This window comes from Moschus berezovskii, chromosome 28, assembly GCF_049115385.1.
Source record: "Moschus berezovskii isolate FMDL1 chromosome 28, NW_MosBer_1.0, whole genome shotgun sequence".
Lineage (NCBI taxonomy): Eukaryota > Metazoa > Chordata > Mammalia > Artiodactyla > Moschidae > Moschus > Moschus berezovskii.
Window position 1 is genome coordinate 22726325 of NC_142487.1, and position 22972 is coordinate 22749296.

The following is a 22972-nucleotide window of genomic DNA, read 5'->3' on the forward strand; positions in this document are numbered from 1 at the left end:
TTCTTGTATGTAAAATACAGAAGTTTCTAAATAAAATACCTAAACACAAATGGGTTGAAAGCTGACCCTACGATTATGTGGTCCTCTTGGGTGGGAGGGAAAGGAGCTGTAGTCACAGACATTTTGTATGTAACTTAAAACAGATTCCCCGAAGTCTAGGCTGCCTCTGAATCTTCGGGAACACTGGTGACATTCAGATTCCTGGGCACTTCCTCCATGAAATTTGATGTTGTTCATCCAGGTTGAGGTATAAATGTGCATTGTTAACTTGCAATCCAGGTGACTCAGACTCAAGTGGGAAGAGATCATTATTTTCACAAATAGCCACTGGACTTCACAGAAGGCAACCTGTCTCCAACAGGTCTCGTGATTTCCTTCCAGCCCGACCACCTTGTCCTGCTCCAAGACTGGCTGGTATGTTCTCAGTAACAAGCAGTTTGGCTCACAGACCCTCATTTCTTATGGCAGGTGCTGCTGCTGCTGCTAGGTGGCTTCAGTCGTGTATATTTTATTGTAAATTAATACTGCTTATTAATTATGCTTTTTGCTTTGGGCTTTTAAAATTTTTCTTCTGTTTTATCATACTTACTGACAGCTTTTAAAAATACTGACTGTTGCTGAACCCCTAATCATTGATGTTTGAGATTTTTGCATTAATTTAGAATCATGCTTTCAACAACATTAAAGCCAAGCTAAAAAAGATAGATGAGTCTTGCTTCATTTGTATACAATGGAAGGCCCATCTTTCCTAACTAGCCATTATTTCTAGAATGTCTCTATCCATTCACACATATAAGGGAACAGTTTCTTACAGTTAGAATAGATAGAAACTATTTCAACTTTCTATCATTGAAATGGATGATCTGTTTCAGAATCTTATAATTATTCAGTTCTGGAGAAAGGCAAATATTCTCCTTCCAGTTGGCTATGTGAAGGCAGCAGCTATCTCTTTTTTAAAAAATTGAAGTACAGTTGATACAGCATTATCTTACGGGAGTCCAGTCTAGTGATTCAGTTTGTAAAGGCTATTCTTAATTAGTCTTTGTGAACTATTGGCTGCATTCCCCTTGTTGCGCAGTACGCCCTTGTAGCCTATTTTGTGCCTAATCGTCCCTCTCACTCCCTTGCCCTGTATTGGCCCTCCCTGCCTCTCTTTCCCTACTGGTAACCACTAGTTGTTCTCTGTGTCTGTGAGTCTGCTTCTTGTTTGTTATATTCACTGTTTGATGTATGTTTTAGATTCCACGTGCAAGTGTCATACAGTATTTGTCTTTCTCTGTTTGATGTGTTTCACTTAGCATAATGCTCTCCAGCTGCATCCCTGTTGCTGCAGATGGCAAAATGTCATTATTTCATGGCTGAGTAGCGTTCCATTGTATGTGTATACCACCTTTTCTTTGTCCATTCATCTGTTGATGGACACTTGGGTTGCTTTCATATCTTGGCAACTGTAAATAATGCTGCTATGAACTTTAAGATGCATGTATCTTTTAAAAATTAGTGTTTTGGAGGTTTTTTTTGGGGGGGGATATATATATCCAGGGTGGAATCACCAGATCACATGATAGTTCTGTTTTTAGTATTTTGAGAAACTTCCACACCGTTTTCTGCAGTAGCTGCAACAGTTTACGTTCCCGCCAACAGTGTACAAGGACTCCCTTTTCACCTCATCCTCACCAACACTTGTTATTTGTGCTCTTTTTCACGATAGCCATTCTGACAGGTATGAGGTGATATCTTATCATGGTTTTGAATTGCGTTTCTCTGATGATTAGCAGTGTTGAACATCTTTTTATGTGCCTATTGGCCATCTGCCTTTCCTCTTTGGAGAAGTGTCTGTTCACTTCTTCTGCCTGTTTTTTAATTGAGTTCTTTGTCTTTTTGATGTTGAGTTCAATTAGTTGTTTATATGTTTTGGATATTTATTCTTTATCTATCATCTCATTTGCAGATGTTTTCTCCCCTTTTCTGTTGACAGTTCCCTTTGCTGTGCAAAAGCTTTCAAGTTTAATTAGGACCTACTTGTTAATTTTTGCTTTTTTTTAAATTTAGGAGATGGAGTCAAAGAAATATTGCTGTGCTTTATGTCAGAGTTTTGTCTATGTTTTCTTCTGCGAGTTTTATAACATCCAGTCTTACATTTAGGTTTTTACTCCATTTTGAGTTTATTTTTGTGTACGGCATTAGAGAATGTTCTGATTTCATTCTTTTACAAGTAGTTGTCCAGTCTTCCCAGTACCACTTATTGAAGAGACCGTCTTTTCTCCATTGTATATTCTTGAAGGCAGTAACTATCTCTGAAATTCTAGGAATCTTTAATTGTTTCATTTGTTTGTATAGAGAAGTGAAGGATAATATTACAAATTTTATTTAAATTTTTAATGCCTACCATTTTCACATTGTGCTGACCCATTATATGGAGATTGGACCTCACTTAACTCCTTTTTTTCAGTTGTCACTGATGGAACGTCTACTTATGCTCAGGCAATATAGTCAACCCTGAAGAAATAAAAATGAACATGGTAGTCTTTGACGGTCATCCCGGAGTTAACAGTCTAGTTAAAGAGAGAGAGGAAAGACTCAGGAAAAGGTGTAGAGGATAATGAGTACTGGAGAAGCAGCAGATCCTGAGTGCCACGGAGGTATTCATCATTCACAATGTTTCACCGAGTGCCAGACTGTCTGGCTGCTGAGAATACAGAGTAGAGTCACTGAACTCAAAAAACTCTCATCATAGAGGAGGACAGCAGTTAATTTTAGTGACAGAGAATTGCATGAAAGGTTATGAAAGCAACTTCTATTTGCTGGGAGGCAGTGGGAGACAAGGTACAGCTTCCTGGAAGAGGTATGACCGAGAAGAGTCTTGGGTGATGGGCAGGAGTTACCCAGGCAAAAGCAAGGTTACAAGGCAGGTTGAAGGGGCTGTGCAAGTAGTTATTATTTCTGGAGAACTGAGTCCTGGACAGAGGCTGATGGGAGTTGTAAGTGAATAAGACAGGCCAGTCCATATAGGGACCCTTGGCCAGCTGAAGAAATGGGACTTTGTCCTGTCCCAGGGGACACTAAAAGTTAAGAGGGCAATGAAACAGCCAGGTTTGATTTTACATTCTGGCAGTTATATAGCTGATGGTTTTAAGAAAGACAGTACTAAGAGCTCAGACACTGAACTGACGGTGCTTGTGAGTCATCGTGGGCTTCCCTGGTGGCTCAGATGGTAAAGAATCCGCCTGCAATGTGGGAGACCCAGGCTTAATCCCTGGGTTAAGAAGATCCCCTGGGGAAGAGAACGGCTACCCACTCTGGTACTCTTGCCTGGAGAATTTCATGGGCCGAGGAGACTGGCTGGCTACAGTCCATGGGGTCGTGAAGAGTGGGACGTGACTGAAGCAAGTTAGCACGCACATGAGTCGTGTCAGTTTTAATGAGGGAAGCCTACTGTTGAAGAGGATGGTAGCAGAGTACTGCAGAAGTCAAACCAGTAACAGTGGCTGGTTGATGTGAGAATGAAGGAAATGAAGGAAAAAAATCAAGAATGACATCCAGAGTTCTTGTTTGGATCACAAGATGGATGCTGATGCCACAGTTTAAGATCTGGGGGGAGAGGTAGACGTGAAGAGGAAGATGATCAACTTGGTTTCGGGAACATGTGGTTTGAAGGCCCATGTCACTCTTAGGGGAGCCATCACAGGTAAATATTTGAATATGAAAGGGAATCTGGGCAGGGGATAGAGATTTGGGACCCCCCAAGACTTACTCCTTGGAGAAGGAAATGGCAACCCACTACAGTGTTCTTGCCTGGAGAATCCCAGGGATGGGGGAGTCTGGTGGGCTGCCGTCTATGGGGTCACACAGAGTCGGACATGACTGAAGTGACTTAGCAGCAGCAGCAGCAGCAAGACTTACTCCTTGGAAGGAAAGTTATGACCAACCTAGATAGCATATTAAAAAGCAGAGACTCCTCTGTCCACGGGACTCTCCAGGCCGGTTGCCATGTCCCTCCGGGGGATCTTCCCAACCCAGGGATCGAACCTGCATGTCTTCCATCTCCTACTTTGGTGGCCAGGTTCTTTACCACTATCACCACCTGGGAAGCAGGCCCCAGGCAGTCATATGCTTTAAAAGTCCCCCAGGTGATTCTCGTGTGTAGACAGGCTTGAGAATCACTGCTGTCAAGTAAGGAAGCAGCTGCTTTGCCAACTCAGAGCAGCGGGAAGAAATCCAGTAAGATAAATAATGTGCGTGAAAGTATCATATTATTTATTATAAGGGGGTATTGAGGAATGAAATGGAGAAGTCCCAGGAAAGAGGCACAAAAAGGTGTTTGTTTTTATTTTGTTGGTTTGTGAGTTTTAACCTTAAAAGATTTCTGTGCCAGGGTGAACATTTGACTCAGGCAGTAGACAACCCGGAAGTTTCCGTGGTTCTCGCAGCAGCCAGGAGATCTATGAAAGCTCTCCTGTCTGAGCAGGCATTTTACATGGGTCCACCCCCTCTGATGGAATAGCTTTGATAGCCATATATTTATAATTGTTTACCTTGGGATGTCTGTGCCTTTTTCTTGTTTTCTAAGCTATCCACTTGCCTCTCCACTTTCTTTATGTATCTCCAGACATCACATTCCAAGACACACATTCTGTCTTATAGGTTTGGCCCCTTAATAACTGTTTGGCCTTGGGAAAGTTATTTGAATTCCTTTCACATCCATTACTTCATCTGTACTCAAGTATGTTGTGCAAGGTAAATCAGATAGTACATCTAAAGTGTTTAGCATAGTGCTGGTAGATTATAAGCTCCCCAAAATGGTTTTCAATGTACGTTGGCATTTAACCTCCTCAGAGCTAAAGAGAGTCCCAGTTACACACGCCAACAGCATGGTCTGGAGAGGATCATCACTTAGCTGTAGTTTTATTGTACAGACACTGGGTCTGACCCCAGAGCCCCATCTTTATTAAGGTTCAGTTTAAATTCCTGGTAGGAACAGTCAATGATAGCAAATGCCCTGGTTCCATCACAGACAAATGAATTGAGTTCCACCAGACAAATGAATCTTCAGGAAGTAACCTAGACATCATTGGGCCATGATTGTATAAAAACATTGCACAAGAAGATGCTAAATATTATGCTGAGAACAAATAACAGTGTTATCGCAATCTAGTTTTGGTCCAGAGCCTTGCATGAAATCATAAGCAATTAACCCGCAGAGACCCTGTCCATTAATAGTGACTCTGCTTTGATTTCAGTAGAGATCTGAGTAATATTATCTTTTTACAATTTGTATCTCTATACCAAAGTGAAAACATCTATCACTGAGTAATGAAGAATGGTAACTGAATAATATCATCAGTTTATTGAAAAAGTATAAAATGATCATTGATCTGTCAGCTAGGTAATTCTATTGAATGTGACCTCTACTATAGATGTACCTTGGAGATATAGTTCCAGACCATGACAGCAAAGCGAATATCACAGTGAAGTGAGTCACAGGATTTTTTGTTCCCTAGGAGAAAGAAACGGCAACCCACTCCAGTATTCTTGCCTGGAGAATCCCAGGGATGGAGGAGCCTGGTGGGCTGCTGTCTATGGGGTTGCATAGAGTCGAAGTGAATTAGCAGCAGCAGCAGCAGCAGTGCATATAAAAGCTATGTTTATAGTATAATCTATTAAGTGTGCAGTATTATATCTATACCTTCATGAAAAATTGTTAAAAATGCTAACCATCATCTGGGCCTTCAGCAAGTCGTAGCTGTAATATCAAAGATCACAGATCACCATAACAAATATAACAGTGAAAAAGCTTGAAATATTGAGAGAATGACCAAATGTGACACAGATGACAGGAAACGAGCAAATGCTGTTGGAAGCATGGCAGTAGACTTGCTCCATGCAAGGTTGCCACAAACCTTCAGCTTGTAAAAGCACTGTATCTGCAAAGCAGGATAAAGCAAAGCGTGATAAAACGAGGTGTGCCTGTACACAAAAATCAACAGAAATGATCCAGGAATTGCAAAAAAAACTTAGCTATTGTTCCCCCACCCCCAACAGTGATAATTTCCTTAAGAAACCGAAGAGCAGTATGAAAGCACCATTTTACATTTCCCTGGAATCATTGCCACCGTTTCTGCCTTTTCTTGATGTCTACCATCTGCGCCTCTGTCAACTGGAAGTCTCTCCACATTGCGGTTAAGTGATTCATTCCCCCAGGTTGTGTTAAGTCTCTTTATATTGATACATTCATTGAGAATCCTGAATGCTAAGTTCAGTTTTCCCAGATTCGAAAATGCTGCTTTAATACCTGTTCAGTGTGGCAGGTAAGTTCACTCTAGAATTGTGTTGTTGGGTGGAAACCTACTCTGCTCCATCCCAGGCTGGATGTATTTATATGTCTAGACCAGGCTGGCCCCAGGCCAAACTGTGATGCCAATGTGTCTCACTAACCTTAGTGCTTTGCCTGATACTCAAGTTAAATGAATGGATGATTGAATGGCCTCATGCACAGATAGATGAATGGGGGAAGAATGAGGTGATGGAATAAATTGCGAAGGTCAACTGAGAAACTGTTTTTGCTAGTGAGAAGATGAATTTCCTCTACTTATCACTTTAATCTTCATCAAATTCCTCCTTTATTTCCAACTAAACTTGACCCCTGGGTTGGGAAGATCCCCTGGAGAAGGGAAAGGTTACCCACTCCAGTGTTCTGGCCTGGAGAATTACATGGAACAGTCGGTGGGTTCACAAAGAGTTGGACATGACTGAGCGACTTTCACTCACTCAAGCTTTCACGCTGCCTGTAACTAAACAGCTTTTAGGGTAGTGCTCACTGAGTCGTTCCACTATCTCTCCCACATGGCGTACAATCGGTAAGGGCTTCAGGTAGGGTGATCCCTGCAGTGATCACTAGAGGTCAGGACAGAGCTGGGAACCAGGTGGGCAGAGGGCCATTATGCTCAAAGCATGGAACTTGTTGGGAGACCAAGCCTAGTCCTGGTTTTAGAGCAGGAGTAGACAAAATCTCAGTTAGAAGCCATAAACAAATAGCAATCCAGGGAGCATGAGCAGAATAGGAAGCAGACAGAGCACAAGTATTAAAAGGACTCCAGAGTCAAAACAGAGCAGGGATCCTGGAAACCCTGGGATACCCATGCCATTATCAGAAAATGGGAACCACAATTTGGAGATAAAATTAGAACTTTTTCAGGAAGTGGAAATGAGCTAATGTTCTAACAGTGTCTGAGTGGGTTCTAACCACTATTACATATCTGTTGGATATCAATTAAAAACCATTTCCTTATAACATTTGCAATTAGTCATAACTTTTGACCTTAATTTTTCATCTTAATTTGAGAGACCTCACATAGTAGTCAAAAGAGCATGTAAAATTGTCTCTTTTCCCCCAAGAAATTTGTTGATTATCTAATTTTACCATTCACAATATGTCTTGTATATACAGTGAGTATGTGTCCACCAAAAGCTGACCATGAATAAATCAGTATAAATTGTAGCAGAGACAACATAATGTATCTGTAAGGAAGAGTGTTTTGACAGAATAGAGACTGAAAAGAGTTATTTATTTCTTCATTTTGGTAAATGTTTAAGAACAAGATAATTCTAGTTGAAATTATCATAGTTTCAGAATGGAAAATAATAGGTTTTTTGGAGTCTGAAGTTTGTTATATTTGGGGGAAACCTCTTTGATTATAAATTAATTATGAATAAAAAATTACATATGGAAGCAAACAATTGTTTGAAATGACAGAAACAAAAGAAATTACAAATAGTTGTAATTTGAAAAATATAAGAAACATAAAATCTAGAAATATTTTTGTTAATGAATTGTCTGATACATTTCTTTAGTATCTTTTTTTCCTATGGACTTTTTGGCTACATTCTTTTTTTAAATTTATTTATTTTTAATTGAAGAATAATTGCTTTACTACGTTTTTTATATGATAAAGTTTGTAGGATCATATTTTTATAGATAGAAGAGAAAGGTATTTTAGTCTTTTTGTTAGCATACTTGATCAGAATGTGTGTGTGCAAGTTTGCATGTGTATACATGTGTGTTTCACTTATTGATTATGTAGAAAAGATTTTTTTCCGTTTCACACCATTTTTGGTAGCATCATGTACAAATTTGATCTGTAGACAAATCTGGCAGACCTCTGTGAGGTTTCTCTCATATATGAGCTGTAGGCTTTTAAAACATTTCAGGTTTTCTTATGCAGTATCTAATCTTAAGAACTATTTAAGTTGATTATGCTCATTTACCAGTTTGTCATTGCTGTCCGTGTTGTAATGCTATATTTTAAATTTTGTGTTATCTTTGCTGTCATCCATATTTTGCTGGAAATCAGCAAGAAATGAAAATCTTTTTCTAGTATCTATGGATTCGCTCCTTTTTGTTAATTGAATATTCAAACTGTGAAAGAGGGTTGATTCATTATTTCTCTTTAAAATATATTTCCTCCTCTTAATAAATCATTGCTTTTGGTAGATAATTTTTATCTGATGGTTTTGTTACAGTCCTCTTCTTGATACTAGACTGATTTCATTGCTGATTATTATTGCTTTCACTTAATTTTCAATTAATTTTTTATCAGAATTTTCTCTCAAATCTTTAGTGAATGTTGTTAGAGATAAGCTACTTTTCATGTATGCTTAAATCAGGCATTTGTAAATACTCAGACTGTTTAAATTGTGATGAGAATGGTGATTTTTCAGTTCAGCACTAAAATACCCAAAATACTAATAGCCACTGAGATATGTCTGATATGTGATGGAGGAAAAGTCAGAATGGAAACGGACAGTGTTCTTATCCAAGGCAATTAAAATATCCTATTTTTGTAATTTTAGCAAAAATATATGAACTTTTGATTATGCAATGCAAGTAAGGGAATCTGAAAATTTACGCTTCTTTGGCTTTATGGCAAATCTTTTTATGAATGACCCCTAACATACGCATCTCTAATTTGCATATGGAAGTATGAACTATGACCCAGTCATTTACAATATAATCTGTGTGACACTAGGTAACGTCCAAAAATTGTAATTTTCAGTTAAGAAAGACATGATCCTAAATTTTTTGCAAGCAACATCTGTATTAGTATTTGTAAATATACTGATATAGGAAATAGGGAAAAACAGTAACATACTTGAAAACCAGTGAAATAAAAGTTATATACCACATACATGTACTGGCAGACTGCTTGCTAATGCTAATAGCATGACCTACTTTGAGATCTGATGAGAGGAACAACAGCCAACCATAATGCCATCATTTGATATCTCTAAAACCCAAATTCAGCATTTCCCTAAATCTTGCCAGTCATGCTCATCATATAGTACACAGGAAGCTCCACTCTAACTTAGATAATGAATGAGAAAGGGTGTATGCTTCTGCCTTGGGCATTGTCCCTGGTAAATAACCATCCAGATTATACCTTAAACAGAGCAGAATCTCAATAAACATTTGCTGATTTTAACTGAATTATTACTTTATTCAGGTGCTATTACTTATTTTGAAGTGCAGCTAGTGTGTTACCATTTAAGAATCTGACTTCTAGAATCTCAGTTTGTCCAAAGCTTATACATATAAATTCAGCCCTTACCACTAAGCTCTAAGAGTTCTGGACCCTCTCTTTCTCCTCTTCTTTTAACTGAAGAGCATTGTTTCAAGTTATGTGAGACCGATAGCACATGTAAAATGCAAGGCACATCTGAACCAAGAACTGATTTTTTTCTTTGTAATCAGTGGATTAAAACTGTTGGACATTTGAATCAAATTATCATACTTGCCAGAGCTGTTACATTTGTGTTTATTCAAACTGTTCCCCCAATAAAGACAAAGTTTCTGAATTTTTACATGTAGCCCATTGTGTGAACAATTGGATCCAAAGTCTAATGTGATAATTATTTTAATTTGTCAAACATGCATGATCCTTTAAAGATTTTTCTCTTTATTTTTGATTTGAATCTTCCCCTCACTTATCAAGTAGGCTTCTTTGAAAGCTCTCTTTAAAGTATTCATTTGTGTTACGTATCACCAATTGCCCTTCGTCTCACCAATCAAGGAAATAACTATGCAGTCTTCTTCAGAAAGGGTAGCATATGCAGGAAACCAGATAATCAAGAATTGTACTTTTCTCTCACTAATCTTGGCATTCCTTTAGAGCAAGGAGAATTCTTTTGTGAAATGGGTTGTGATTCAATGAGTAAGATACCTTTTCTTTCTCTGGAGAATGAAAAGGGTTTTGGCTTAGAATAAAAGAACTATTTTTGAAGAATCTGATGAATGTCGTGTAAAATCAATGCTGTATTTTGCAATCTATGCTTTTTTTTTCCCCAGTGTTTTCCAGGCAATTCTTTTTCTTCTGTTACATACTAGTGAAATATTCTTAAAGCAGTTTCTGGTTGGAGGCGTGACAACTAAGGTTGTTGTCGACTCCTTGGCTATTTGATTCAGAAAACACCTTCCCTGTTACTTACACAACAAGCACGATATGTGGTGATTTTTAATTAATCCCACATTAATGAATTTAAATTTCATAAAGAAATTAAATTTCATTCAGTTTGCTAAATATTTGTGAAAGCAGTTAATGTGTACAGTATTGTGTTAGTGACTGCAGACAATATGGAAGTAGAACAGATAAAAGTTTTGCTCAAGAAAGTGACAATGAGGTTAAAAAGCATCCAAATAAATATAGTACAAAATATATACAAAATTCAATAATAGAAATACCTAACATGTGTAAAGTGTTAAGAGTTAGAGAGGAAAATACGTCAGGTTTGGGAGGCATTGGGAAAGACTTTATAAATGAAGGACCATTTGAGATGAGTCTCAAAGTTTCGGGAGGGTGATCAGGAGATGGAGGTGCCTCCCTCAGCTAAGCCAGGATGTCCTGCTGGATCTTAACACGAGTTTCTGCGTAAGTCCACTCTATGTCACTGCAGACAAGCAAATTACTCTCATTTCTCTTCTCCCTAAAATGAAGATGTTGGACTCATGATTCTAACGTGCTCTGTAGTGTTCTGAAGTAGGAACAAAAATCAGTGTAGCAAGGAGGAGTTAATGAGTGGTCACACATTAGCTTTGTGTCACTAACCTGCTCGGGCCTTGATAACTCACTTCAAAGTGAGTGTGAGTGAGTCAGAAACCTCTTCAAAATTCTCTCTGTAGCTCTGCGATTATAATTAAACAGGAACCCAGAACCAAATTCTATTTTCATATCCTTACCAGAGGTAAAGGAATGTTTCCTTTTTGTTCTTTTAGTTGTGGGTATTCTATTCTATCAGTGAATAGCACCGTTCTTTGCCCACAATGGTTGGTCAATAAGTACATACTGAGTGACCACTAGTGTTAGGAAATGTAGCAGGTCACTAAGTGGTCACGAGAAGGGTAGATGTGGTGCTTTGCAAGATGCTATATATTCAGAGGGAGTGTATATACAAAGATAACCAGGAATCCTGGATAAAATACAATACATGTCAAAAAAAAGTGGTAGAAAAAATGTGGTATTCATTCATTAAACATTTAATTAGCTACATCTCTGTTCAGGAGAAATGTCCGGGAACCTAGAAATGATCTTGACTGACTCAGATATACTGCCTTAACTGAACTCATAATAACAGTAGCGAATATTACAGGCATGATAAGTGCTATAAAAAATGTGAGGTTCCATGAGCCCAAAGAAGCAGGGGACAGGATATAGTATGGTGGATTGGAGGAACAGGCCTGAGGATGTGGTGCTTGAGCTGAGATCTAAAGGATGAAGAGAGTGAAACTGGGAAAGAACTATTATTTCAGGTCAGATGAGGTAGGTGGGAACGTGCGTGTAAGGATTGGGCTAAGAGTGAATAGCTGGGATTTGCAGGTCAAGATGGGTCTGGTTAGAGAGAGAACCTGGAATTTGATGTGAAGTGGAAAGCCATCCAAAGGCTTTTAAACAATAAATAACGTAAGTTGACTATGTCTTGACAATACCAGTTTGCACTGTGGGGAACAGACTGGAGGAGTGAAGCGTGAGACAGGGAGGGCAGCTGAGAGGCTGTTGCGTGAGGCGAGAGGTGATGGCTTGAGCTTGCAGGGCTGCCCCAAGGTTTCAAAAAATGCACCATTCGGAGAGAGCAGTAAGGTGAATGCAATAAGATAAGGTATGCTCGAATCCGGATTCTAAAACCAAACCAACGAACAAAGAAAGCAAAACTCACAGACACAGAGGACATAATGGTGGTTTCTGCCAGAGGCAGGGGGCTTCAGAGTGAATCAAATGGATGAGAGTTGCCAAGAGAATAAAGGAGAAAAGTTCTCATCACACACATTAGAAAGAAGTAAACCAGTCCATTTATCCATCCTGAAAGGACATTGTGGTTGAGCCGTCGAGAAGAAAAACTACCATGTCCACTGCTTTGGCAAAACCTCAGATGCGTGGCCTCCTGGCCAAACGTCTGCGATTTCATATTGTTGGAGCATTCATGGTCTCCCTGGGGTTTGCAACTTTCTATAAGTTTGCTGTGGCTGAACAAAGAAAGAAGGCTGGCATATGCAGATTTCTACAGAAATTATGATTCCATGAAAGATTTTGAGGAGATGAGGAAGGTTGTTATCTTTCAGAGTGCAAAGTGATTTGGAATACAAAGAATTTCTTTGGGTTGAGTTCCATGGAAGTTTGTTACTTTCCTGTGTTCCTAAACTATGAAACTGTGACTATCTGGGGTGAGAAATAGCCTCTCGATAAATAAACAATTAACAAATTTAAAAAAAAAAGAAAGAAACCATAACTTTGTATTGTAATTGGATGGTAACTAGACTTATTGTGATTATTCCACAGGGCATACAAGTATTGAATCATTATGATGTATACACCAAAAGTAATATGATGTTATATGTCAGTTGTACCTCAATAGATTAAAAGACAAACTTATAATAAACATGTTTCTAAATAGTTACTTATAAGCTGCTTTCAGCTTAATATTTTCTCAATGAAAGGAAATTACCCAAACTGTAATTAATGTAGGGAAATGTTTGAAGTGAAGTTGCTCAGTCAAGTCTGACTCTTTGCGACCCCGTGGACTGGGGCCCACCAGGCTCCTCTGTCCATGGGATTCTCCAGGCAAGAATGCTGGAGTGGGTTGCCATTTCCTTCTCCCAGGGATCTTCCCGACCTAGGGATCGAACCCAGGTCTCCTGCATTGCAGGCAGACGCTTTAAACTCTGAGCCACCAGGGAAGCCCAAATGTTTAGCAATACTTTTAATAAAGACATTTCTAACTAAGAAAAAAACAAGAAAGAAAACGTGGAGAACTTTGAGTGAGAGAGATGGTGTCCTATTTGGGCAGGGAAGGCAGAAAAGTGAAGGTGAAAGTATCTGGGTTAGATCCCTGTTTTGGGAAGATCTGCTGGAGAAGGGATAGGCTACCCACTCCAGTATTCTTGGGCTTCCCTTATGGCTCAGCTGGTAAAGAATCTGCCTGCAATGCAGAAGACTCCGGTTCAGTTCCTGGGTCAGGAAGATCCCCTGGAGAAGGGAATGGCTACCCACTCTAGTACTCTGGCCTGGAGAATTCCAGTCCATGGGGTCACAAAGAGTCAGACACAACTGAGTGACTTTCAGTGAGCGGCTTTAACTGACTCTCTTATGCAATGTGGAGAAAGTATTGAATATGAGAGTTAGATTGAATACCTATCTTAGGAAATGGAAGAATATTCCTTAAGTAATAAAGGACAAGAGACTGTTTTTGAATCAATGGGAAAGGTCATTGGAGAGGCAGTTTTTTTTTTCTTTTTCTTTTCTTTTTAATTGGAGGATAATTGGCTTCTCCAATGGCTCAGTAGGTAAAGAATCTGCCTGCAATGCAGGAGATTCAGGAAACGCAGGTTTGATCCCAGGGTTGGGAAGATCCCCAGGAGAAGGAAATGGCAACCCATCCCAGTATTCTTGCCTAAAAAATTCCGTGAACAGAGGAGCCAGTAGGCTACTTACAGTCCAAGGGTCACAAAGAATCGAACACAACCAGCACAGGGCAGAACTGTTTTACAAAGTTGTGTTGGCTTCTGACAGACAGCGACATGCAAATCAGCCATAATAGATATATATTGCTTCCTGCTTGAGCCTCCTTCCCACCACTCTCACCCCACCCCTCCAGGTCATCAGAGTGCTGGGCTGGGCTCCCTGTGTTATAAGGGGCAGGCTTGGTCTTTATTCTGTGCTGAATATCAAGAAATGTGCTTGAGGACCTAACATCACAGTGGGGATAATTAAAATATTTCATCTCCCTTCATTCTCCCTGCATGTCCTGTCTCCCTGAGGTTATAACTTGGGAAGTAAATCAAGATTTCAACTGAAACTGTTACCAAAGCACTCCGAAGTTCCTGTTGATTCTCATTATTATTTTTCCAGTTGCGCTTAACTCCTAAGGTTCTTTAACATGCCAGGCTTGTCTTTCTTCTCAGATGGGTGAGAACAGTTTCCTTCCCTAAAGAGAAATATTTCCATTTAAATAGATTCAGTGCATCAGGATATAGAGTTGTTTTGGTTCTAGGATTTGCATAAGAAATGTAGTACTTTTCTGCCATGTGAGTGTAATTCCCTCCCTCAGAAAAATGGACTTATCCTTAAAAGTTTGCTCTATTTGGACTGTGACAAAATACATTAACTCATAGACATACTTAATAAGAAACACCAAATATTAAAATGGGAAAAAGGGCCCAACATCCCCTGCCTACATACAGCTGTTTGTAAACCATCACTCAGGTTTATCCCTTATTCACGGCAGACTCAACCTGGCAGTAATGACTACTGGGCTACCACGTAACTTTTTTTTTTCCTAACACCAATGCTTTTCTTATTTATAAAGCAGTGAAGAAAAAAAACCTGTAAGTCAAAACCCCTATGTGTTAATAAATCTCATTGCCTTAATTCAAAACAGATCTAACAGGACTGTTGCAGAAAAGCCAGTTCTGACTCCCTGTTGGAAACTTTCTTTGACTTGCTTTTGTTATTATGTTGTTGGTGGTGTTCAGTCGCTAAGTCATGTTGGACTCTTTGCTCCCCCATGGACTGTAGCACGCCAGGCTTCCCTGTCCCTCACCATCTCCTGGAGTTGACCCAAGTTCGTGTCCATTGAATCCGGGATGCCATCAACCATCTCATCCTCGACCACACTCTTCTCCTTTGCCGTCAGTCTTTCCCAGCATCAGGGTCTTACAATCATGTGTAATGGCTTGCCTCAAAGGACCCCGCCTGTCTGCCTGTCTGTCAAAGGACCTTGTAAATGCACTTACAAGCCAAGGGGGCCAAGGATTGCTGGCAATTACCAAGGGCCAGGAGAGAAACGTGGGACCATTTCTTCCTCAGAGTTTCCAGGAGGAACTGACATGGCTAACACCCTGATTTTGTGCTTCTGATTAATTTGTCATTTTAAGCCCTCTGTGTGAGGGCTCAGTCACTCAGTCATGTCAGACTCCGTGACCCCATGGACTGTAGCCCACCAGGCTCCTCTGTCCAGGGAATTTCCCAGGCAAGAATACTGGAGTGGGTTGCCATTTCCTTCTCCAGGGGAATCTTCCCCTCCCAGGGACTGAGCCCGCGTCTTCTGCATCGGCAGGTGGATTCTTTATGGCTGAGCCACCTGGGAAGCCTTTACGCCATGCAGTTGGTGATAACTGGAGACGACTGCCCTAGAAACTGAAGAACTCCCTTCCAGTCTAACTTTATTTCTGTCTGTTCTCCTCTTGCTCACTCTGCTTCAGCCACAGTGGCCTCTCTGTTTGCTCCTTAGACAACCGGAACACACGCCTATCCCGAGTCTTTGCACTTGCTGTTTCCTCTCTTGGAAACTGTCCCCCAGATACATGAGTGACTTTCCCAGTCATTCCTTTGATGCTTCGCTCAAATATGACCTCTTTCTCCAGGGCTTCCTCGATCATCTTCTTTTAAATTGCACACCTTCCTCCTCTCCCTACCCACTCCTTGTCCTTCTCCCTGCTCCATTAGTCTTCCCAGCAGGTATCACTCCTTGGCAGATATTTTACCCGTTTATTTGCATTTTGGATGGCTCCTTCCTCTACTCTGTGGGCCGTGTGGGTGCAGATCTTTACTGCTTCTGTCACGCCCGTATCCCCAACACCGGTAACTGTGTCACAGCACACCCAGGCAGAGCAAGAAAAGCTGAAACTCAAGAAGGTTACTTTACTTTCTCCAACCAAAAAAAAAAAAAAAATGGCGCTTGCCATTTGCCTCTCCAAGAATGCAGTTACTGGCTACTGCAGCTGCTGACCCTCAACATACCCTGAAAGGAGTTCAGGGTGGAGATCAGAAACGAAGCACTCTGTGCTCTGGGGAGAACTGACAGCTTAAGCCTTTAGATAGATGTTTGGAAGGCTTTATGAACCCTGTTCGTACATCTTCTTATATCTAGAAAAGCACTAAGGTCATCAACAGTGACATCTGCTCCTCTGGACTAGCAGCAAGCCTCTGCGGAGATGCGTGCTTGACTGCACATGCGCCACGTCACTCAAACCGTGTTTAATACCGGCCTCTCCCTACCTCGTCACTGCAGTTTCTCAGAGCTATCTGAGATGCTGCCTCCCAGGCTACAGTCCTCATTTTGCCCCAAATAGAGCTTAACTCACAGCTTTTCATGCTGTGCATTTTGTTTTCAGTCAATACTTCACATTTATTTTTCTAATTAACTGATCCGCCCATCAAAATATTTATTGAGTCTCTAAGCTCAATGCTTTGATCTGTAAAACTTGGTCCTGGCTTAAAACTTAAAAGGATAAATAACATATACAAAAGAAAAGCAGTAAGTGAGGGTCCCGGAAAGTCTCTGAAGTAAGAGTATTGTTTTCCTGTACTGTGTCCAACAGTATTTTGAGCATTTAAAATATTTTATTGACTTTCTAGTTTTGTCGATCGTGCTTTCTGAAAAGTCACAGCACAGACCAGCGAGTGATGCAAAACACAAGGTCCTCCCAAAATTACAACGTGCTGAAGAGCCCAGGAAGGGAGAGGTCATTTTAGGCAGACATTCAGGGAAGGTATTTTGGCAAAGCTATTAAAGGTAGGCCTGATTTTGGTTGGTAGAGATGATCAGAATGTACTCCAAGAACAGCAAATAATGCTGTAATATGCTGTGTGTTAGTACAGTGCTCTGGTAAACATGCAGTGTCTCCAACCTTCGTGGGAGAGAAGCCGGGAAAGGGAGGTGATAGACCGAAATATCCTGTATATGATTTGATTCCTCTAATGCTGTTTGACAGAGAAACGGGTAGGAGGAGTCTGTCATTCAAAAACTTTGTGACTCAGGCTTTTTCCCTGCAACCCTTCTGCCTCCTTAGTTTCTTTTCCTTTGGCGCCATCCATGTTAAGTACTAAAGTCCCGTACTCACTGCAGGACCTCAACAAGAATCTGATCCTCGTGGAAACTGGCAAATTGGCTGACTGAGAGGTATTAATTGAATCTGTTTTTCATTCTTGGCTTGCCCGAAGTGGGTAGTATCAAGAAGGGAAAGTTTCCAAGTTCTCACTCCCAATTATTGTGTTTGTCACCTCTAATCAAGCCATCGCTCTTAGGCAGACTTGACATCTAAAACGCTGCACTTTCTTTTTCTTCAGGGTCAGCCTTGCCCTGTCTTGTGTGTGGTAGGTACTCATGAAAGGTAGTTAACTTTGATTTATATTTAATTTGGCTTGTTTATTGGTTGCTGTCTCTTCTTAACCTTCCCAGATGTAAGCCCTTGATTACATCCATCATCTTCCCATTCCCTCATCGAGGTTGCTGAACTGGACACATATCAGACACCCTATTAAAACTTGTTTAACTGAACTCAGTTCTCATGGAATAAATACCGTGTCCCTACTCTCATATCTATGTGGGTAAATTTCAAATCTATATACTGACCAGATATTTTCTTTCAACCCTGTATCTCCTGAAGTGTAATATTATAAACAGATGTTGAATATATAATCAGGAGATAGGGATTAAAATTTTGGCCATGCTCTCTGCTGGGTATATATGTTTAGAGCAAAACCTAATGCTTTTGTGGTATGGTTTTCTCATCTGAAAAGTAGAGGTGATAGTAATCGTGTCCGTATCTCATTTGGAAAATGAACTGAGATGGGTGAGTGAGCTTTGCGAGTAGTTGTGCTTTCTTGGGTCACCTTTGTGGTGATGGAATGTCTCCCCTTGGATATTTGCCATCATGCCTTCAATAATCAATCCCTCTACAAATTCTGTTCCTTTTTGGAATTTTCCTTTGTCTGTTAATGACACTGCCACTCTCTTAGGTTTCAAATTGATTGCTATTTTTTAATTGTCCCTTTTGTTTTCTTTATTTAGTTGCTCTTCAGGTGTATTCATTCGTCCTTCAAAATGTATTTCAAACTTGTCTACTCCAGGGTAAAAATTTGTCCTAATCTCCTGCTTTTGTCTTCTAACTGATATCTATTCTTCGTGAAATTTCACAACCCCAACCCACTTCAAGCATCACCAACCAGATTTATTTTCAGAAAACACTGGTGGGTCATCGTACTTTCCAAACGTCGTATTTTCCTCCCCCTGTTTCCGTGGTATATCTATGATTCATTCATTTGCTCTTTTCATTGACATTTTAACGTCTTTTAAGTGCCGGTTTCATGCCTAGGCTACTTACAAGGTGCTAAGGATGCGTAAGAAAAGACCCACAGATTCAGGAAGACTTTAGAGTTCTCATTAGAATGAAGACATTTAAGTTCTGCATCTATCCTGTCCCTCCAGTCTTCATTTCCTTTCCTCTCAAGCTCAATGCTCACCCCCAGCCCACGCCAGGCAACCTCGATTCTTCACTTTTCTATGACTAAAACATTGCATTCAGATATGATTTCAAGAGACTGTTCATGCTGCTCCCCAGCCCAGAATGTCCTTCATTTGTTAAGCAAACGTATTGATCAAGGCGCTTTGTGCAAAGCAAAATCCATTCTGCTTATACTTGAGGGTCTAATTGAAACTGCGCTTTGTCCCAGTTGAACTCCAGTTGAAAATCCTAATGGCTTCATCCGTGCCTTCTGGGGATGCCGGGTGCTGAATTATCCCACCTATGAGTTTCTTTCTTGTGTGTTTCTCTTGCTTATGCACGATGAGATGATAAACTCAAGAAGTCTAGAGGCTTCTTAACTTCCTATGTTCCCTCCCCTCTCGAGATACCCAGCCCCACCACACAATGAACTGCCTACAGAAAACATTTTGCAAATGCTTTTTAATAAAATGAAGTATTGAAGAATGAGATACCGGCCTATACCTGTTGCTCACTGTGATAAAGCAACTTACTAATGTTTGTTCTGTGGAAGGTGAGTTCTCAGGAAACGGAGTTAGGCATGAGCACGCATGCACATATAGAGACACACGTACACACACACACACCGACTTCTCTATTCAGTCAAATATGTTTGAGGAATAATGGGTTAAGTGAAATTAAACGAGTTTATTAATACCAGGACTCCTCAGATCCCTTAATATGCTAATAAAAATGGACTTCTTCCAACCAGAACTGCAGTTCCTCAAATTTATTTAGCTACAAAACACAGATGTTTTTGTTGTGGCTCATTTTCAGTACTAGTGAGCAACAGTCACACATCTCTGGAATTGTCAGTTTTAGATTCAGTAAACCGACAAGCTCCTCGAGTTCAGTTTCAGATTTGAAATAGCTGCAGGAAGTAACACAGGACTTCATTCCATTTCATCATCTTCATGGTAACCATCTAGAGATTATCAGAAGCTGCAAATAATAAAAACAAATATAAAGCAAAGCACCATTGGATGTTACAAATGGGGTCATCATTGAAGAATGCTGCTGAGTCACTTCAGTCGTGTCCGACTCTGTGCGACCCCATAGACGGAAGCCCACCGGGCTCCCCTGTCCCTGGGATTCTCCAGGCAAGAACACTGGAGTGGGTTGCCATTAAAAGGGCTAAATCCCATGGACAGAGGAACCTGGTGGGCTGCAGTCCATGGGGTCGCTACTAGTCGGACACGACTGAGCGACTTCACTTTCACTTTCACACATTGGAGAAGGAAATGGCAACCCACTCCAGTGTTCTTGCCTGGAGAATCCCAGGGATGGCGGAGCCTGGTCGGCTGCCGTCTGTGGGGTCGCACAGAGTCGGACACGACTGAAGTGACTTAGCAGCAGCAGCAGATGACCCTATATGTCTAGCTTATAGATGTTATGTAGCAGGTTGAATTGAAGCTGGCAGGCTTATGCAATAAACCACGGATTAAGATTCAGAAGAACTGGGTTCTATTCTTGCCTTGTCCTTAACCACCCTAAAAAGTGAGCAGATAATTTAATGTGTCCAGTTGTCAGTGTTTTTTCCATGTATAAAATGAAGTGAAGTGAAAGTCGCTCAGTTGTGTCCAAATCTTTGTGATCCCATGGACAGTCCATGGGATTCTACAGACCACAGTACTGGAGTGGGGTAGCTGTTCCCTTCTCCAGGGGATCTTCCCAACCCAGGGATCGAACCCAGGTCTCCCGCATTGCAGGCAGATTCTTTACCAGCTAAACCACCAGGAAAGCCCATAAAATGAAGTTCAGTTCTGTCTCTCAGTCATGTCTGACTCTTTGCAACCCCTTGGTCTGCAGCACACCAGGCCTCCCTGTCCATCACCAACTCCCAGAGTTTACTCAAACTCATGTCCATTGAGATGGTGATGCAATCCAACCATCTCATCCTTTGTCAACCCTTTCTCTTCCTGCCTTCCATCTTTCCCAGCATCAGGGTCTTTTCAAATGAGTCAGTTCTTCGCATCAGCTGGCCAAAGTATTGGAATTTCAGGTTCAGCAATGAATAGGCAGGACTGATTTCCTTTAGGATGGACTGGTTGGATCTCCTTGCAGTCCAAGGGACTTTCAAGAGTTTCTCCAACATTATAGTTCTAAAGCATTAATTCTTTGGCCCTCAGCTTGCTTTATAGTCCAGCTCTCATAAAACAAAGGCTTTAGGTTAAATAAGTACTAGTGTCTAAGTGGCTATGTTTCTGTTCTTTTCATTTTAGTTGTGTCTTGCTCTGCATACAGATTCACGAAGTATGCCTCCGGACATCTACGTAGTACATGAAATGCTAGAAATCTCCAAAAGGGGATGTACAGGTGACTGACTCTTATTTTATACGCCCTCTGGTAGTTTGTGTGCGGTTCTGCAGAGAGAATAAACTCAGCTTGTTGGTTCTGAAATGTCATTTCTGTTACTCATTCTAAAGTGAAGAAGTGACACCTGCAGAGGGAATTTTTAATGTGAATCACGGCGCTAAATCATCACTAACTAATGCATCGTAGTGTGACTTTCCTAATGGCTTATTTAGAAGGTTGCTACTGGTTCACTTGGGGCTCTTCCTTTAATAGTACTAAATGTTGAGAATGTAGGCATTTGGCCACAACTGATAAGAAACCTTTGAAGACTATCCAGTTCGCTTAGTTGTGAATGAATACAAATTTGGACTCTAAACTTAAACAGAGAAGGTGGGGAACACTTCGGTCTATCACAAAGATTTTTCCCATCTTGAAAGCCGAAGATTTTTTTTTTTTTTTTTTGTCCAAGACTTTTAACATATTGCCTAAAGGAAATGAAACACTGAAGTACTTTTTCCATTTTTCCTCTGAAATGTTTGCTCTAATACTCCCCAAGCAGGTTTGCACATAGGTAAATAATCCGGAAGGGCAAATAACTCTACACACAACCAAGGTTTACCCCGTGGCTCACACCGACGTACGGTAGGCAGTATTGACTTTTCAGGAGTCACCAGCTGTTCTAAATGGTTAGAGGTCAGAGTATAATCCTCCTGTGAGATAATGGCCATGAGGGCATTTGATTGCAGTAGCTATTTTACTCCCTATATTTTCAAGAGAACCACCAGTAGATGGTGACTGATTAATGGTCTTTCACACAAGATACAACTAAAAATAATATAAGTAGGGCCTGTTGGTATCAAGGTGTTCACCAACGCAGTGAGACAGTCATTTTATTCTTGTATTTTAGATAATGACCCTGAATACCATGAAGTCAGCAAAGGTTGTTTATCTTCCATTTTTATCTTATTTAATGTACCCTCATTTCCTTCCATCTGGTCAGTCCTCAACAAGTGGAAGTCAAACTTTGGTTCTTTTATTTGCTTCCCACAGTTCAGCAAAGAGCACACAAAATCACCACCATTGCCGCCCTCCGCGTGCAGAATGTCGCTATTATTGTATGGTTGAACTCTGCCTACTGCGTGGATGCAGGAAGCTCAGCCTTATAGCCAATGTGTGCTTAGTCGCTCAGTCGTGTCCAACTCTCTGCGACCCCATGGACTGTAGCCCGCCAGGCTCCTCTGTCCATGGGGATTCTCCAGGCAAGAATACTGGAGTGGGTTGTCATTCCCTTCTCGGGGGATCTTCCTGATCGAGGGATCAAACCTGAGTCTCCTGTATCAACTGCATTGACAGTCAGGTTCTTTACTCACTGAGCCACCTGGGAAGCCCATATATACACGAACACATCCCTATATATTGTTACAAACCAGTTTCTATTTCTAGGGTGAATTCTTGATTTTAGTACATTTCCATATTATATTCTCAGGCAGTTATAACAGCATACATATCTGCTAGCAGTACATGAGGACACCTTTTATTACACAACTTTTACAGCACCGGATGATATAGTTCTTTTTCCTTTTGGATGATCCATTGTGTATTAAATTTTAACATTATAGCCACCTCATTATTACAATAGAGCACAATTTCTTCTATTCACCATTTGGATTTCATCTTTTGGGACTAGCTTTCCATTTTTTGCCCAATGTAGTTGTATAATTTTTTCTTGTTAATTTTTGAGAACTCTTTGTCTATGGTTTGTGATAGTAATATTTATTCAAAATCTATTTTATCTGATGAATTTTTAATAACGGTATATTTTGCCATACAAAAGATTTAACGTTTATATGTTATCTTTTCATTCCTAAC

The 22972-nt window shown here is 40.5% G+C and overlaps 1 protein-coding gene, 1 long non-coding RNA gene and 1 pseudogene across 3 annotated transcripts in view; all 3 read left to right on the top strand.

The window, feature by feature from the left end:
- The window catches only part of RAB27B (RAB27B, member RAS oncogene family), a 178799-nt gene that overhangs the window by 24906 nt on the left and 130921 nt on the right, over positions 1 to 22972 (top strand). The gene's annotated exons all lie outside the window — the stretch shown is intronic.
- LOC148773584 (uncharacterized) lies at positions 367 to 22720 on the top strand. 2 transcript variants are annotated; one of them, XR_016036718.1, is made up of 3 exons: positions 367 to 414; positions 21031 to 21124; positions 22154 to 22720. It is a non-coding gene; the product is annotated as an uncharacterized LOC148773584 (long non-coding RNA). The 2 variants fall into 2 exon arrangements; XR_016036719.1 differs by lacking the exon at positions 367 to 414 and adding an exon at positions 17335 to 17445.
- On the top strand, positions 12391 to 12619 carry LOC148773585 (cytochrome c oxidase subunit 6C pseudogene; annotated as a pseudogene).